General features: G+C 43.6%; 1 pseudogene across 1 annotated transcript; it reads left to right on the forward strand.

Annotated features, from left to right (window-relative positions):
- The first annotated feature begins 318 nt into the window (after positions 1-318).
- Positions 319-18,426, forward strand: LOC144738439 (uncharacterized; annotated as a pseudogene). Its single transcript, XR_013589265.1, has 3 exons — positions 319-538; positions 4,966-6,553; positions 14,429-18,426. The product of XR_013589265.1 is annotated as an uncharacterized LOC144738439 (transcript).
- The last annotated feature ends 132 nt before the right edge of the window (positions 18,427-18,558 follow it).

Consider the following 18,558-nt stretch of genomic DNA (forward strand, 5'->3'; position numbering starts at 1 on the left):
CTGGTATCGATTAAACGGGAATAGGCCGATTCTAAAGAAATCTACAACCTTCGATTGCTTTGCGCGATCTAAAGAATTGAATCTTGACGCGCGAGCGTAAGTTTATTTTCCACCGCGCGTTGGGTTTTATTTAAATTTTTATTAATGAGATAATCATCTAAAAAAAATTGTTTTCATTTGTATATGTTATGTTTGTAAGTTTTTTGAGAAGTTTTTCAATAAATGTTTCCCCCGGGCAACGCCGGGTGCTTCCCGCTAGTACCTAATAAATTAAACTGAAAATATCAACTGGCGGTTAATTAACATAATTTATTCATAAATACCGTCGCTCGTTCATTGCGACGGCTTCAGCATCCATGCCTCATCTCTGCACATGTGCCCGTCTCATTAACATAAGTTATTCAATTACACCGCCGCTCGTTGGGGGAGTGGATTGTGTTTTGAACCCCGCAAGTGACGTCATGTCACCTCCTGCTGCCGCGTGACGTCACGATATATCCGGAAGCTGCTGCACCGCGCGCGCTCTCACAGATCCGAGGTGAGAAGTTAACATCGTGGTGGTTGTTGTTGTCGTGGTGGTGGTTGTTGTTGTTTACCCAGGTAGAGCCTCTCTCCGTCTTTCTCTCGTAGGGATATCAATTGAGTAGCAGCGAGTATGGAATCGATGTCCAGGTTGGAACATTACAACGCGGGGCCTGGCCACGCGGGGCCTTGCCTCTTGCCCTCGCCTGATTGCATTTGCTTTTATTCTCTGCTTAAGTTTAATTCGTCTTCATCTGGCTCACTACTTCATGGGACCTCCTTTGCCAGTAGCAACATATAAGAAGAGGTTTTTCCCCTTTTCTGGCAACAAAATAGGTGTTAAGATATTATTGGTTCTTTCGGTAAAGTCACGGAGAAGGAAAATAATAAAGTAATACGTGTTGCAGTCGAAATGTGATCATTTTTTCATTTTATTTTCTTCTACGTGACTTTAGGTGTGAAAAACAGCAAGAAATGTATTGAAAATTTTGGAAAATTGTCTTGCTGTGTTTTTCACACCTGACTATGATTGCTCGTGTTGCAGTCAAAACGTGAGAATTTTTTTTCTTTTTTTTCTTTTATTGTTTTTCTTCTACGTGTCTTTAGGTATGAAAAACAGCAAGAAAATGTAGGAATTTTTTTTCAAATTTTCTTGCTGTGTTTTTCACACCCTGATGATTGCTCGTGTTGCAGTCGAAACGTGAATTTTTTTTTGATTAGAACTTCCTTTGCCAGTAGCAAAATATGATAATTGGGTTTTTACTCTTTTATCTGGCAACACAACTGACACCTTTTTTTCAAGGAGTCATGTTTGCATTGACCACAATACCTGCGGTCAGAATGCAAACAAAAAACATAACTCTGATAATGTATGCACTGTCCTTGAAATTGATTTGGGCCACACCCGAGACAGCTTTTCTTAGAGCCTAGTCTCACATGGTGTTGGACCAGATGACGCCAAAAGGTGTACAACTCAAAGACAAGCAGCATCAGAGTAGTTGAGCTCGGGGTAAGCATTTACACCATTGGAACCTCCTTTGCCAGTAGCAAAATATGATAATAGTTTTTTTTACCCATTTATCTGGCAACAAAACGGATACCTGAGACCATCCTTCTCCCTGCCATACTGGAATCGCACCCGCTCCTCACCCTTCATCCTGCGGATGTTTGACGCACAGCATTGCACCCCTTAGCCATCACGCGGCCACGAGGTGCTTGTTGGTGAACACAACCCCTGGGCCTGGCTCTAGGGGTGATATCAATATAGAATATATGTAAGGATGCCCCCCAATAGACTCTCCCTGGAACTCTACCAGACACGTCCCACTGGTAGTAGGTTTTTACCCTTTTAAACTGGTACAAAACTGACACCTTTACCAGTTTAAAAGGGATAAAACCTACTACAATATTTTTCCACTGGTAAAAGAGATATCATAGTGTATACGTCCCACTGGGCCCAGGACACGCTGGCGGGACTATGTCACTCGGCTGGCCTGGGAATGCTTGGGAATTCCCCAGGAGGAGCTATAGTCTGTCGCCAGGGAAAGGGAGGCCTGGACTGCCCTCAGCATGCTGCCACCGCGACCCTCACGAGGACAAGCATTTTAGAAACTAACGAATAAAGCTGTGATTCTTCTTGGCCACGGATATTACTCTGTGGTTTCAGAATATGAACTGATTTAAATTACCATCTCTGCTGGCTTATACAATGAAGGCTGGCCTGCCTATGATTCATCCTCGATGCAACCAGACTATATTGTCTTAGAAGCTTACAGACCCTTAAGATATCAATATAGAATCTAATCTAGAGTCTTTTTGGCAGGTGATCGGACCTGCCAATGACTGGTGCCGGCAGTGTCAAGATTGGCCTCTGTGGAGGAGGTCCGTGAGGTATGCTGCAGGGCAGTTAATAGATATTTTCTCTGCAACAACGATGAGGTCGGAAGAGCGACGCTCACATGAATAGGTGGAACGCTGGGTTCCTAAAACCCTGCAAAACAGTGGGGAGCACAACTGGTTCATCTGTCAGTCATCCCTTGACACCTGGATCATTCCCATTACCTGCTGACAAGGAATCCACACTTACATGTCCTTAAATTGCACCTATCATGGCATTAGCACTGGGATAAGGTTACTTGCAATTCATCATGAATGGTGGATGTTTGTTTATATATGTTAATGATGCATGTGGAATGTATGTGTATTTAAGAGTTTATTCATAATCAACGTTTTTGGGTTTAGATCGCATTATTTATAAATGTGTCGTATCCCTCCACCACCTGACATGGCCAATCAGTAAAAAAGTGTCACGTTGACAAAAGACAAATAGTTCACTGCTTTAGCCCACCGGTGTGTTGAAGCGTGAAACCACAACATTTACAATTTGAGTACGACGTTTCGCTGGTAATTGCATCCAGCATCATCGGGCAATTCGCCAGAATGGTGAAGCTCTGCTCGTCTCCCGTTCTTATATAGAGCAGCAGTAGGGTGACGTCATCATTAACTCATCAGGTGCAACGATTTGGGGGGGGGGGGGGAGTTATTGTAATTATATACTAGATTAGTAATCAGGCAGTTACGATGCGTGTTGTAGATTAGTAATCAGTTGGAATGTGTTTTATTGTGATTATGCTACGTTAGTAATCAGTTAGTGTTTGTTTCCCCTATAAGGAATTGTAATGTATCTTATTTAATAATACGCTTCCAGGCCGCACTAAGCCTGTAGCTGTCTGAGCGATTAAATGTATTTCTGTTCCTCTCAATTTCAATGGATTCTCTAATTAGTCTTTGCCAGTAGTAACTAGTTTTACACAACACTTCAACGTTGTCAAAATCAATTGAGTGTCTCTGTTGGCAAGCATGTTCTGCCACTGCCGACAGTTGTGTTTGCGATAGTTTCATATTTCTCTGGTGTTCTTTTAGTCTTACACTAATGTTATGCCCTGTCTGTCCAATATAGCACCTGCCACATAAACAATTAATCCGAAATACACTTTCTGTTGATAATTTAGGTAATTCGTCTTTAGTGCAAGTTACTAGTTGTTGAATGTTGTGTACTGTACCAAATCTTACTGTAATGTTTTGCTTTTGCAGAACACGGGCTAATTTGTCAGTTACTCCTGAGATAAACAAACACTAACTGATTACTAACGTATCATAATCACAATAAAACACATTCCAACTGATTACTAATCTACAACTCGCATGTAACAACTGCCTGATTACTAATCTAGTATATAATTACAATAACCCCCCCTCAAATCGTTGCACCTGATGAGTTAATACGTAAATGATGACGTCACCCTGCTGCTGCTCTATATAAGAACGGGAGACAGAGCAGAGCCTCACCATTCTGGCGAATTGCCCGATGATGCTGGATGCAATTACCAGCGAAACGTCGTATTAAAATTGTAAATGTTGTGGTTTCACGCTTCAACACACCGGTGGGCTAAAGCAGTGAACTATTTGTCTTTTGTCAACGTGACACTTTTTTACTGATTGGCCGTGTCGGGTGGTGGTGGGTTACGACACATTTATAAATAACGCGATCTAAACCCAAAAACGTTGATTATGAATAATATTGGTCGCGAAAGCCTACGTGTTAAACTTAAGAGTTTATCTTTGTGCGGAGCCGTGGTGCAGTTATTTCACTGCATTATGAACTCAACAATTAGTTTGATTATCACCGACAGCAAACATGATTGATAAGTGAAAGCTCAACTGCTTGTGGGCCTCTGCTATGTTGATTGACCTTAAATTAATTACATGGTGAAGGTAGGAAGCGTCAATACTGAGCAGATGAAGGCGGCCAGGCATGGTTCTGGACACACCACCACTTTTTACCATGCCAGTGTGTGACAGTGTTAAGTTTGTATTTGCAGTAAATTATATTAACTATTGAACATGGAGGTCAAATCAAAACAATCGTTTATTTTAGTTCCCCTCTGGAATTTTTTGGAAAATGGAAACAGGAAATTAACAGCACATATGCTGCTGAAGTTAGATCTCTTCATCCAAGCATTCAAGCAAATCTGAGCCTGACTTCACACCTCTAAAGTTGCGATTGAACATTTATTGATGCATTTCTGCATAATACAAATAGTATTATTCCCAACAGCCTTTGCTATGTTAGCTGAAATTTGCTTTTATAAATACTACTTTTGCAGCCAGAATGCCGAAATTGTGTGCTTAGTGTTTTGCGTTAACATTTATTTTGAACATACTCGGGCGTACAGGTATATTTATAACCTTTTGCCCTCTCATTGTGTGTCTTAACAGCCCGTGTGATGAATTGGGGATAATCTTGATTAAATTAATAAATATAGACGTGTAAGTCATGTATGACTATATATATTCATTCCTCTGTGCCTCGATACTGATGAAGATGGTGTGGACATTTTTTTCTGTCTGCAGCTGATGCTTCTTCTGATGCTTCCTCTGCAGAATTGGTCTGATGGAGCAAAGGCACTCAGCGCGGCCCGGTAGACAAAGACAACAATGGGACCAGTATGCAAACAGCATGGATGGTACTGGAAATTTTACACAGGACCAGAGATCTCCAACGGGAGAGAAACCCTTCAAGTGCACTGTGTGTGGGAAGGCATTTTCAGATTCCTTTGATCTTAAAAAACACCAGAGAACACACACAGGAGAGAAACCCTTCAAGTGCACTGTGTGTGAGAAGGCATTTGCATGGTCATCATGTTTACAGATCCACCAGAGAACACACACAGGAGAGAAACCCTGTAAGTGCACTGTGTGTGGGAAGGCATTTTCAAATTCATCTTATCTTAAAATACACCAGAGAACACACACAGGAGATAAAGCCTTCAAGTGCAGTGTGTGTGAGATGGCATTTTCACGGTCATCTAATCTTAAAATCCACCAGCGAATACACACAGGAGATAAACCCTTCAAGTGCAGTGTGTGTGAGATGGCATTTTCACGGTCATCTAATCTAAAAATCCACCAGAGAACGCACACAGGAGAGAACCCCTTCAAGTGCAGTGTGTGTGAGATGGCATTTTCACATTCATCAAATCTTAAAAAGCACCAGAGAACGCACACAGGAGAGAAACCCTTCAAGTGCACTATGTGCTTGAAGGCGTTCAACACAGCTTCATAGACACCAGAGAACGCACACAGGAAATAAACCCTTTAAGTGCAGTGTGTGTGGGAAGGCATTTTCAAGTTTGTCTTATCTTAACATACACCAGAGAAGACACACAGGAGATAAACCCTTCAAGTGCAGTGTGTGTGAGATGGCATTTTCACAGTCATATAATCTTAAAATCCACCAGAGAACACACACAGGAGAGAAACCCTTAAGGTGTACTGTGTGTGGGAAGGCATTTTCAAGTTCATTTTATCTTAAAATACACCAGAGAACACACACACAAGAGAAAGCCTTCAGGTGTAGTGTCTGTGGAAAGGCATTTTCAGATTAATCTGCTCTTAAAAAACACCAGAGAACACACACAGGAGAGAAAACCTTCAAGTGCACTGTGTGTGAGATGGCATTTTTACAGTCATCTAGTCTTAAAATCCACCAGAGAATACACACAGGAGATAAACCTTTCAAGTGCACTGTGTGTGACATGGCATTTTCACAGTCATCCAATCTTAAAACACACCAGAGCACACACACAGGAGAGAAACCCTGTAAGTGCAGTGTGTGTGGGAAGGCATTTTCAAGTTTTTATTATCTTAAAATACACCAGAGAATGCACGAAGGAGAGAATCCTTTCAAGTGCAGTGTGTGTGAGATGGCATTTTCACAGTCATCAAATCTTAAAAAGCACCAGAGAATGCACACAGGAGAGAAACCCTTTAAGTGCAGTGTGTGTGGGAAGGCATTTTCAAGTTCATATTATCTTAAAATACACCAGAGAACACACACAGGAGAGAAAGCGTTCAAGTGCACTGTGTGTGGGAAGGCATTTTCAAGTTCACATTATCTTAAAATACACCAGAGAACACACACAGAAGAGAAACCCTTCAAGTGCACTCTGTGCAGGAAGGCGTTTGAACAGTCACCACAGCTTCATAGACACCAGAGAACACACAGGCATCAGAAGACCCCCAAGGAGTGTAGTCTGAAATCGACTTGTGAAAGTCAAAGTGCTGCAATGAACCCATCCCTCCTGAAAAAAGAACCAGAAGTAAATTCCAGCTTGGACACTATGAAATGTATCAAGGTGAAATTTGAAGAGGCGACAGTGACCAGCGAAGAAGTGACAGTGAAGAGCGAAGAAGTGAAGGTAAAATGTGAAGATGAACATTCAACTCCAAAACCGGACCTTCACATCAATGGTGGCAACGTGAAGCAGGAGGAGAATTCTGATTGTGATGCAGAGCGAGGCAACTCCCAGCAGTTTGTGGAAGTGGAGGTGTGGGTGGACTTCTTAGACAATACAAAGTCAAATGGAGAACCTGTAGATGTGTAAGCTTGAGACAATGAAGCTCCAATAGATTCACATTTGTCACAGGCCTTCAATGAAAAGAACGTGAAGTTGAACACTCCATTCCTAGGTTCAACCTGCAGAGTAAGAGCGGTCAGTATTTGCGGACCTGTGGGTTGGGTAGATCTCTAACTAGGAGCGAGAGCCAATAAGCTCCCAAGCATTCACTATGTTATAATGATATTAACATTTATATGGTGCTTGGTTAATCGCCTCAGCAACTCGGAATTTTGTATCATCTCATCACAAACACTCAAAGAGCATGCCTTTTGGCATCCTCTGGATTAACACCGTTTGATACTAGGCTCTAAAGAAAGCTGTCTCTGGTGCGGACCAATCAGTTTCAAAGACAATGCATATGTTGTGTCCTATGACTAACCACACGGTGATCCGAGGGGAGAGAATTCACATAAAGACAGAGACACGACCCATACATCGAGACTACTGCAAGTTACAGAAGACTACAAGCGACAGAGAGTACTGCGACAGGTAAACTCCAGGGCATGGCCTCGTGATCAACAATGGGTGTTGTGTCTCGCAGAGTAGAGGGGCGAATTGATGCTCGGTGCTGAGTTCGGCATGGACTGACAGTATCACTGAAAGTTTTATTCTACATTTATCCTAATGTTTTGAGTCGCTTGCAAAGTCAAGGATTGCGATAAGTTGTATTGTACTAAGCTTTCACAGTTGTTCAAGAGGTGTGCGAATACAATTTACAAGTTTTGAGTGTGAGTTCCAGCTCCCACGAGCAGCTGCGATCGGCAGGCTCCGGGGAACCTGCCCCCGTGACTGGCACATCGTCAACGAGCTGCACCAGCAGAAGCCACGAGTCTACGAAATCAACGCAAAGAGTTGACTTACTGCACGCAGCAAGCTCTGGGGTGGGACTCTGCAATCAACCAAGGATGAAGAGGCTTGCCGAGTAGCAATGGGTCACTGAGTACGAGCTCGGCGCTGACAGAAGAAGTATCGCTCAAAGTTATTTTACACTGAGTGCCAGCTCCCACGAGCAGCTGCAGCCCGAGAGATAGAGTGACGACCAAAGACGAGCAATCAACCGGGAGAAAGGGTGGAAGCCCAAGCATCGACCAAGACAGCATCACAGAGAACCAGCTGCACGCGCAACCAGGCATCGCCAGAGAGCACGGAGCCGGAGAGAGAGCGCAGCAGCGCCACCTTCAAAGACAAGCGTCGTGCCGACTCAGCTCATCCAGCAGGGGAAAGAGCCTGACCAGCCGCCCGTGAGGAAGAGGAGAGCGCCGTGGGTTCGACCCACACACACCGACCAGCACCAGCTGTGAACCAAGACAAGAGTGAGGAACGGCGACCAGCAGACGAGCTGCGGGCGCTATCTGACGACGGAATCATTGCGCACCGCCGACGGCGAGCGTCGTGCAGACTCTTCATCCAGCAGTGGGCAGCAGCTCCAGCTGCCGCCGAGCGAGAGAGAGCGAGGAAGCTGTGTGTATGACCCTCCCCCACACTCACATACTCGCCACGTATCACCCAGCGTCTGCTTGACGCAAAGAATTGATCAAGGAGACAAAACCACCAAACACACACATACCGCACATACCGGGACTAATGATAAGAAGAAGAATGATAAGAGTGCGTCAACTATTAGCTGATAATGAAGAACATTGCTGCCCATTGAGTCACATGGATACGGTCGTTGAGAAGTATTTTAGTCGTTCTTTTTGTTAATTTTAACTGTACCGATGAATTCATTGACGAAACTTAACGTTTAGAAACCTACGTTACGAATCCACACACTCACAGGGAGACTTGTGTTGGAATCTTTATTTTGATCACAGAATCTTGCTCGCGAATTTATTGAAGCCTTAGCCAATTGATAAGCATTTGCTGAAGCAGGCACACTGCCGCACACCATTATTCCAAGACATTTAGTTAATTGCATAATCTACCAATGAATTCATTGAGGTCTACTTTTGCAATCGGGACATGTTTCTTTATTGCCGTTCGTATGAATATCGTCACATTTATTTTTAAGGACTTTTAAAATCCTTTATATTAAGTTCGCTTGCTTGCTTAGGACCGTGCAAATCTTTCGGCCGTTTTTTAACCCACTTCCCGTGATCCAATCGAGCTGACATTTTCCACACATACTCGTCGTGCGTGACAATTAATGTTCGTGAAAATGTTTTTCTTAAATTTTACACTTTTTAGGACAAAAATATATTTATTTACCTATTGTTTAATGCTGCCAGACAATCATCTGACCCATAGGTGGCAGACATCTCAAGCCATAGGACGAGAGGACTCTAGCCGCCCCAATGCCACGCATATGAAGGATTTATAGTGAAAAACTTTGTTTTACGGGTTAATTTTTTCCTATGCTCGCGTTACTCTGAGGAATTAACCGATTACTCTGTTACCCAGTTTAACAACGTAAGAATTGAGGGTTAAATGTACGGATCAATGAGGAGTACATCTCCAAGAGTACTGTGTTGACAATTCCAAGCATAAGAGTTCGCATATTAGAGTGTTATGTTTTTGTTCATAAATTAAAGTTACACAGAAGTTTTTGAGTGGTTCCTTCCGAAGTTCATGCATAATGATCCTAATTATGGGAACTGTATCCTTCGGCGAGATCTTAATTATGAGATCTGATAGTACACTAAAACATAATCCGTAAAAGTTAAAGCGTGAATCTTTGTATCATCACGATAAGTAAGAAGACAATTTTTTCACGGACCAGCGGGGGGGGTGGGGGGTGGTTTCATGATTCAAGCGCATTGTATTTATTGTGCACTTTATTTATATTATTATTACATTGTAATATTAAATAATTATACAACTCACCATAATGCAGAATCAGTGGGAGCCCTGAGCTGCTTTCCTGTAACTAGATGGTCCCATCTGGGGGTGATGGGAGACGGTGACACCCGAAGTGTGTTGCCTATGTCCAGTCTACTCCATAATCTCGTTTAGGTTGCTGTCACTGCAGAAAACCCTGCTTCACAAAGATAGGACGTTGGAAAATGGAAGCAGGCTTTTCAGTGCTTTTGTGGCAATCTCAGGATATTCCGCCTTGACTTTAATCCAGAACGTATCGAGATTTGAAGTTGTCTCAAACATACTTTTAAGGCCACCTTCATTTGCCATCTCAAGCAGTTGATCCTCTTCTAGCACAGACAAAGTCGATTCACCTGGCTTATTCACAAATGGGTCGCGGGTCCATTCCTTCCCAGTTCGGGGGTCTTTTGTGGTTGGGAAGTAATGCTCAAACTCTTTTAAAAGCTGAGATAGGTTTTAATGCACCAGCTGGGAGAAAGGCCCTGGCTCAGTCTCTTTCAAAATCTCTGCTAGTGTTTGAAACATGTCAAAAGTTCCAATGTTCACTCGTCGCCCCCATAATTCCTGTGTGGCTTTGAATGCAGCCACTTTATCTGCCGAATTGAACAGAGTTGTCGATCTCCCCTAAAATGACACATTGAGTACGTTGAGCAGGCTGAATGTCACACAAGTGAGCAAGTTTTGCGACCCATTCTGTGTCACTGAAATGTGCTGCCAGTGGTGACTGTTTTTCTAAAAGACATCTCGAGTGGCTCTCGCAACTCAAAAACTCTGGCCAGTGATCTACCTTCAGAAAGCCATCTCACTTCTGTGTTTTAGAGATGATGTGTGGTGAGCGTGCTGCGCTCCGAACCCGGCGACCCGAGTTTGATTCCCGCTCACGGCCACAACGATTATTTTTTACTGGTCCTGGGCTTCCCCTAGGTCGACTCAGCCTCAAACGAGTAACTGATGTGGTGTGTGAACATCGCCACTGGGGAGACAAAGGCGGCCGGGCGTGGTGAATCCAAGTCCCGGGCGAAGCCGGGTAGTCAAGCTAGTCTTCTATATATAAAAGGAAAATTTGTGAATGTGTTGTCTGTTCAAAATGTTTAGCGTACTTCCCGACATGCAACAAACTTGAAATTTTCCATGTGGTACTTTGCAAAATGTACACCATGCAAAAATTATAAAAAAATAAACATTTGTATTTTGGGGGGGGGGGGGGGGGAATGACCATGAAGTGTGTGGCGAGAATCGATATCTGCTGAGCGTTTGTGGTATCGATCAAACGGAATAAGCCGATTCTAAATACATTTACAACCTTCGATTCCTTTGCGCTATCTAAAGAATCAAATCTTGACGGGCGAGCCGCAAGTTTATTTTCCACCGCACGTTGGGTTTTATTTAAATTCATAAAAAAATTATAAAAATTCGTATTCATTTTATGAATAAGATGAAAATCAATTTTCTTTTTCATTTGTATATGTTATGTTTTTAAGTTTTTTGAGAAGTTTTTCAATAAATGTTTCCCTCGGGCAACGCCGGGTGCTTCCCGATAGTACCTAATAAACGAAACTGAAACTATCAACTGGCGGTTAATTAACATAATTTATTCATAAATATCGCTATTTCATTGCGACAAGTTCAACATCCACGCCTCATCACTACACATGAGACCGTCTCATTAACATAATTTATTCATTTACAGAGGCCGCTCGTTGGGGGAGGGGATTGTGTTCAAGCCCGCCAGTGACGTCATGTCACCGCTTGTTGCCGCGTGACGTCACTTTATCGCGGGAAGCTGCTGCACCGCGCGCGCTCTCACAGATCCGAGGTGAGAAGTTAACATCGTGGTTGTTGTTGTCGTGGTGGTTGTTGTTGTTTACCCAGGTAGAGCCTCTCTCCGTCTCTCTCGTCGGGATATCAATTGAGTAGCAGCGAGTATGGAATCGATGTCCAGGTTGGAACATTACAACGCGGGGCCTAGCCACGCGGGGCCTTGCCTCCTGCCCTCGCCTGATTGCATTTGCTTTAATCCTCTGCTTAAGTTTAATCTTCATCTGGCTCACTACTTCATGGGACCTCCTTTGCCAGTAGCAAAATATAAGAAGAGGTTTTTCCCCTTTTCTGGCAACTGAAACAGGTGTTCAGATATTAGTGGTTCTTTCGGTAAAGTCACGTAGAAGGGAAATAATAAAGTAAAACAATTTCTTGCTGTGGATTTCACACCTGACGATGATTGCTCGTGTTGCAGTCGAAACGTGAGAATTTTTATATTTTCATTTTATTGTTTTTCTTCTACACGACTTTAGGTGTGAAAAACAGCAAGAAATTTTAGGAAAATTTTCTTGCCGTGTTTTTCACACCTGACGATGATTGCTCGTGTAGCAGTCGAAACGTCGTGATAATTTTTTTTATTTCATTTTTTCTTCTCCGTGGCTAGGTGTGAAAAACAGCAAGAATGTTTTGGATTTTTTTGGAAAATGTTCTTGCTGTGTTAATTCACACCTGATTGCTCGTGTTGCAGTCGAAACGTCGTGAGAATTTTGTAGTTTTTTATTGTTTTTCTTCTACATGACTTTAGGTGTGAAAAACAGCAAGAAATTTTTGGAAAATTCTTGAAAATGTTCTTGTTGTTTGTCACACCTGATTGCCTGCCTCTAGCGGTGATATCAATATAGAATATATGTAAGGATGCCCCCCAATAGACTTCCCCTGGATCTCTACGAGACACGTCCCACTGGGTCGAAGACCCCAGGGCTGGCCCAGGACACGCTGGCGGGACTATGTCGCTCGGCTGGCCTGGGAATGCCTGGGAATTCCCCAGGATGAGCTAGAGTCTGTCGCCAGGGAAAAGGAGGCCTGGACTGCCCTTCTCAGCATGCTGCCACCGCGACCCTCACCAGGACAAGCATTTTAGAAACTAACGAATAAAGCTGTGATTCTTCTTGGCCACATATTACTATGTGGATTCAGAATATTAACTTATTTAAATTACCATCTCTGCTGGCTTATACCATGAAGGCTGTCCTGCCTATGATTCATCCTCTATCCAACCAGACTTATTTTGTATTAGAAGCTTACAGATCCTGAAGATGTCAATATAGAATATAATCTTGAGTCTCTTTCGCAGGCGAGGCTGCATTTGTTTGGTCATGAATCCCCCATTCCCAGACACTGCATGCTCAAGCATCTTTTGTTTGTCCAGATATTAGGGGCTGAACAGGCATGGCATTGGCCAGAGGAGAGATTGGAGGATGTAGAGGTGATCGGACCTGCCAATGACTGGTGCCGGCAGTGTCAAGATTGGCCTCTGTGAAGGAGGTCCGTGAGGTATGCTGCAGGGCAGTTAATAGATATTTTCTCTGCAACAACGATGAGGTCGGAAGAGCGACGCCATCATGAATACGTGGTACGCTGGGTTCCTAAAACCCAGCAAGACAGTGGGGAGCACAGCTGGTTCATCTGCCAGTCATCCCTTGACACCTGGATCATTCCCATTACCTGCTGACAAGGAATCCACACTTACATGGCCTTAAATTGCACCTATCATGGCATTACCACTGGGATAAGGTGACTTGCAATTCGTCATGAATGGTGGATTTTGTTTATATATGTTAATGATGCATGTGGAATGTATGTGTATTTAAGAGTTTATCTTTCTGGGGAGCTGTGGTGCAGTTATTTCACTGCATTATGAACTCAACATTAGTTTGATTATCACCGACATCAAACATGATTGATAAGTGAAAGCTCAACTGCTTGTGGGCCTCTGCTATGTTGATTGATCTTAAATTAATTAGATGATGAAGGGAGGAAGCGTCAATACTGAGCAGATGAAGGCGGCCAGGCATGGTTCTGGACACACCACCACTTTTTACCATGCCAGTGTGTGACTGTGTCAAGTTTGTATTTGCAGTAAATTATATTAACTATTCAACATGGAGGTTAAATCAAAGTAATCGTTTATTTTAGTTTCCCTCTGGAATTTTTTGGAAGAATGGAAACAGGGAATTAACAGCACATGCGGCTGAAGTTAGATCTGTTCATCCAAGCATTCAAGCAAATCTGAGCCTGGCTTCACACCTCTAAAGTTGCGATTGAACATTTATTTTTGCATTTCTGCATAATACAAATAGCATTATTCCCAAAAGCCTTTACTATATGAGCAGCATTTTGCTTTTATAAATACTACTTTTGCAGCCAGGCAGCCGAAATTGTGTGCTTGGTGTTTTGGGTTTAACATTTATTTTGAAGATACTAGGGCTTCCAGGCATATTTATAACCTTTTGCCCTCTGTTTGTGTGCCTTAACAGCCCGTGTGATGAATTGGGGATAATCTTGAATATATGGATATGGATAGATATCATGTGTGACTGTGTATATATTCATTCCTCTTTGCCTCGATACTCATGAAGATGGTGTGGACATTTTTTTTCTGTCTGCAGCTGATGCTTCTTCTGATGCTTCCTCTGCAGAATTGGTCTGATGGAGCAAAGGCACTCAGCGCGGCTCGGTAGAAAAAGACAACAATGGGACCAGTATGCAAACAGCATGGATTGTACTGGAAATTTTACACAGGACCAGAGATCTCCAACGGGAGAGAAACCCTTCAAGTGCACTGTGTGTGGGAAGGCATTTTCAAGTCCATCTCATCTTAAAATACACCAGAGAACACACACAGGAGAGAGACCCTTCAAGTGCACTGTGTGTGGGAAGGCATTTTCAAGTCCATTTTATCTTAAAAAACACCAGAGAACTCACACAGGTGAGAAACCCTTCAAGTGCACTGTGTGTGGGAAGGCATTTTCAAGTTCATCTGATCTTAAAATACACCAGAGAACACACACAGGAGATAAACCCTTCAAGTGCAGTGTGTGTGAGATGGCATTTGCACAGTCATCAAATCTTAAAAAGCACCAGAGAACACACACAGGAGATAAACCCTTCAAGTGCAGTGTGTGTGAGATGGCATTTTCACAGTCATCATATCTTAAAAAGCACCAGAGAACTCACACAGGTGAGAAACCCTTCAAGTGCACTGTGTGTGGCAAGGCATTTTCAAGTTCATCTTATCTTAAAACGCACCAGAGAACACACACAGGAGAGAACCCCTTCATGTGCAGTGTGTGTGGGAAGGCATTGTCAAGTTCATTTTATCTTAAAATACACCAGAGAACTCACACAGGTGAGAAACCCTTCAAGTGCAGTTTGTGTGAGATGGCATTTTTAAGTTCGTCTTATCTTAAAATACACCAAAGAACACACACAGGAGAGAAACCCTTCAGGTGCAGTGTGTGTGGGAAGGCCTTTTCAGATTCATCTGCTTTTCAAAAACACCAGAGCACACACACAGGAGAGAAACCCTTCAGGTGTAGTGTGTGTGGGAAGGCATTTTCAGATTCATTTAATCTTAAAAAACACCAGAGAACACACACAGGAGAGAAACCATTCAGGTGTAGTGTGTGTGGGAAGGAATTTTCATTTTCATCTGGTCTTAAAAAACACGGGAGAACACACACAGGAGAGAAAACCTTCAAGTGCACTGTGTGTGGGAAGGCATTTTCAAGTTCATTTAATCTTAAGATACACCAGAGAACACACACAGGAGATAAACCCTTCAAGTGCAGTGTGTGTGAGATGGCATTTTCACAGTCATCAAATCTTAATACACACCAGAGAACACACAGGCATCAGAAGACCCCCAAGGAGTGTAGTTTGAAATCGACTTGTGAAAGTCAAAGTGCTGCAATGAGCCCATCCCTCCTGAAAAAAGAACCAGAAGTAAATTCCAGCTTGGACACTATGAAATGTATCAAGGTGAAATTTGCAGAGGCGAAGGTGAAATGTGAAGAGGTGATAGTGAAGAGCGAAGAAGTGAAGGTAAAATGTGAAGATGAACATTCAACTCCAAAATCGGACCTTCACATCAATGGATGCAACGTGAAGCAGGAGGAGAATTCTGACTGTGAGGCAGAGCGAGGCAACTCCTAGCAGTTTGTGGAAGTGGAGGTGTGGGTGGACTTCTTAGACAATACAAAGTCAAATGTAGAACCTGTAGATGTGTAAGCTTGAGACAATGAAGCTGCAATAGATTCACATTTGTCACAGGCCTTTAATGAAAAGAACGTGAAGTTGAACACTCCATTCCTAGGTTCAACCTGCAGAGTAAGAGCGGTCAGTATTTGCGGACCTGTGGGTTGGGTAGATCTCTAACTAGGAGCGAGAGCCAATGAGCGCCCAAGCATTCACTATGTTATAATAATATTAGCATTTATATGGGGCTCAGGCGGTTAATCGCCTCAGCAACTCGGAGTTTTGTATCATATCTCATCACAAACACTCGAAGAGCACACCTTTTGGCGTCCTCTGGATTAACACCGTTTGATACTAGGCTCGAAAGAAAGCTGTCTGGTGTGGACCAATCAGTTTCAAAGATAATGCATATGTTGTGTCCTATGACTAACCACACGGCGATCCGAGGGGAGAGACTACTGCGAGTTACAGAACACTACAAGCGACAGAGAGTACTGCGACGGGCAGACTCCGGGGCATGGCCTCGAGATCAACAATGGGTGTTGTGTCTCACAGAGAAGAGGGGCGAGGTGATGCTCGGTGCTGAGTTCGGCATGGACCGACAGAGTATCGCTGAGAGTTTTATTCTACATTTATCCTGATATTTTCAGTTGCTTGCAAAGTCAAGGATTGCGATAAGTTGTATTGTACTAAGCTTTCACAGTTGTTCAAGAGGTGTGCGAATACAATTTACAAGTTTTGAGAGTAAGTTCCAGCTCCCACGAGCAGCTGCGATCGGCAGGCTCCGAGGAACCTGCCCCCGTGACTGGCACATCGTCAACGAGCTGCACCGGCAAAAGCCACGAGTCTACGAAATCAACGCAAAGAGTTGACTTACTGCAAGCAGCAAGCTCTGGGGTGGGACTCTGCAATCAACCAAGGATGAAGAGGCTTGCCGAGTAGCAATTGGTCACCGAGTACGAGCTCGGCGCTGACGGAAGAAGTTTCGCTCAAAGTTATTCTACACTGAGTGCCAGCTCCCACGAGCAGCTGCAGCCCGAGAGATAGTGACGAGCAACGACGAGCAATCAACTGGGAGAAAGGGTGGAAGCCCAAGCATCGACCAAGCCAGCATCGCAGAGAACCAGCTGCACGCGCAACCAGGCATCGCCAGAGAGCACGGAGCCGGAGAGAGAGCGCAGCAGCGCCACCGAGCACGGGTGTCAGCTGCCAGCGGACGAGCGGCGAGCGCTGTCGAGCACCTTTAAAGACGAGCATCGTGCCGACTCAGCTCATTCAGCAGGGGAAAGAGCCTGACCAGCCGCCCGTGAGGAAGAGGAGAGCGCCAGCGAGAGCGCTGTGGGTTCGACCCACACACCGACCAGCACCAGCTGTGAATCAAGACACGAGTGAGGAACGGCGACCAGCAGACGAGCTGCGGGCGCTATCTGACGACGGAATCATCGCGCACCGCCGACGGCGAGCATCGTGCCGACTCTTCATCCAGCAGTGGGCAGCAGCTCCAGCTGCCGCCGAGAGAGAGCGAGGAAGCTGTGTGTATGACCCTCCCCCACACTCACATACTCACCACGTATCACCCAGCGTCTGCTTGACGCAAAGAATTGATCAAGGAGACAAAACCACCAAACACACACATCCCGGGACTAATAATAAGAATAATGATAAGAGTGCGTCAACTATTAGCTGATAATGAAGAACATTGCTGCCCATTGAGTCACGTGGATACGGTCATTCAGAAGTATTTTAGTCGTTCTTTTTGTTAATTTTAACTGTACCGATGAATTCATTGACGAAACTAAACGTTTAGAAGCCTACGTTACGAATCCACACACTCACAGGGAGACTTGTGTTGGAATCTTTCTTTTGATCACATAATCTTGCGCGCGAATTTATTGAAGCCTTAGCCAATTGATAAGCATTTGCTGAAGCAGGCACACTGCTGCACACCATTGTTCCAAGACATTTAGTCAATTGCATAATCTACCAATGAATTCATTGAGGTCTACTTTTGCAATCGGGACATGTTTCTTTATTGCCGTTCGTATGAATATCGTCACATTTATTTTTAAGGACTTTTTAAATCCTTTATATTAAGTTCGCTTGCTTGCTTAGGACCGTGCAAATCTTTCGGTCGTTTTTTAACCCACTTCCCGTGATCCAATCGAGTTGACATTTTCCACACAGACTCGTCGTGCGTGACAATTAATGTTCGTGAAAAATGTTTTCTTACATTTTACATTTTTTAGGACAAAAATATTATATTTAATTACCAATTGTTTAATGCTGCCAGACAATCATCTGACCCATAGGTGGCAGCCATCTCAAGCCAGAGGACGAGAGGACTCTAGCCGCCCCGATGCCACGCATATAAAGGATTTATAGTGAAAAACTTTGTTTTACGGGTTAATTTTTTCCTATGCTCGCGTTACTCTGAGGAATTAACCGATTACTCTGTTACCCAGTTTAACAACGTAAGAATTGAGGGTGAAATGTACGGATCAATGAGGAGCACATCTCCAAGAGTACTGTGTTGACAATTCCAAGCATAAGAGTTCGCATATTAGAGTGTTATGTTTTTGTTCATAAATTAAAGTTGCTTAACACAGAAGTTTCTGAGTGGTTCCTTCCGAAGTTCATGCATAATGATCCTAATTATAAGAACTGTATCCTTCGGCGAGATCTGAAATATGAGATCTGATAGTACACTAAAACATAATCAGTAAAAGTTAAAGCGAGAATC

Source organism: Lampetra planeri, chromosome 82 (genome assembly GCF_965212315.1).
Source record: "Lampetra planeri chromosome 82, kcLamPlan1.2.h2, whole genome shotgun sequence".
In the NCBI taxonomy this organism is placed as follows: domain Eukaryota; kingdom Metazoa; phylum Chordata; class Hyperoartia; order Petromyzontiformes; family Petromyzontidae; genus Lampetra; species Lampetra planeri.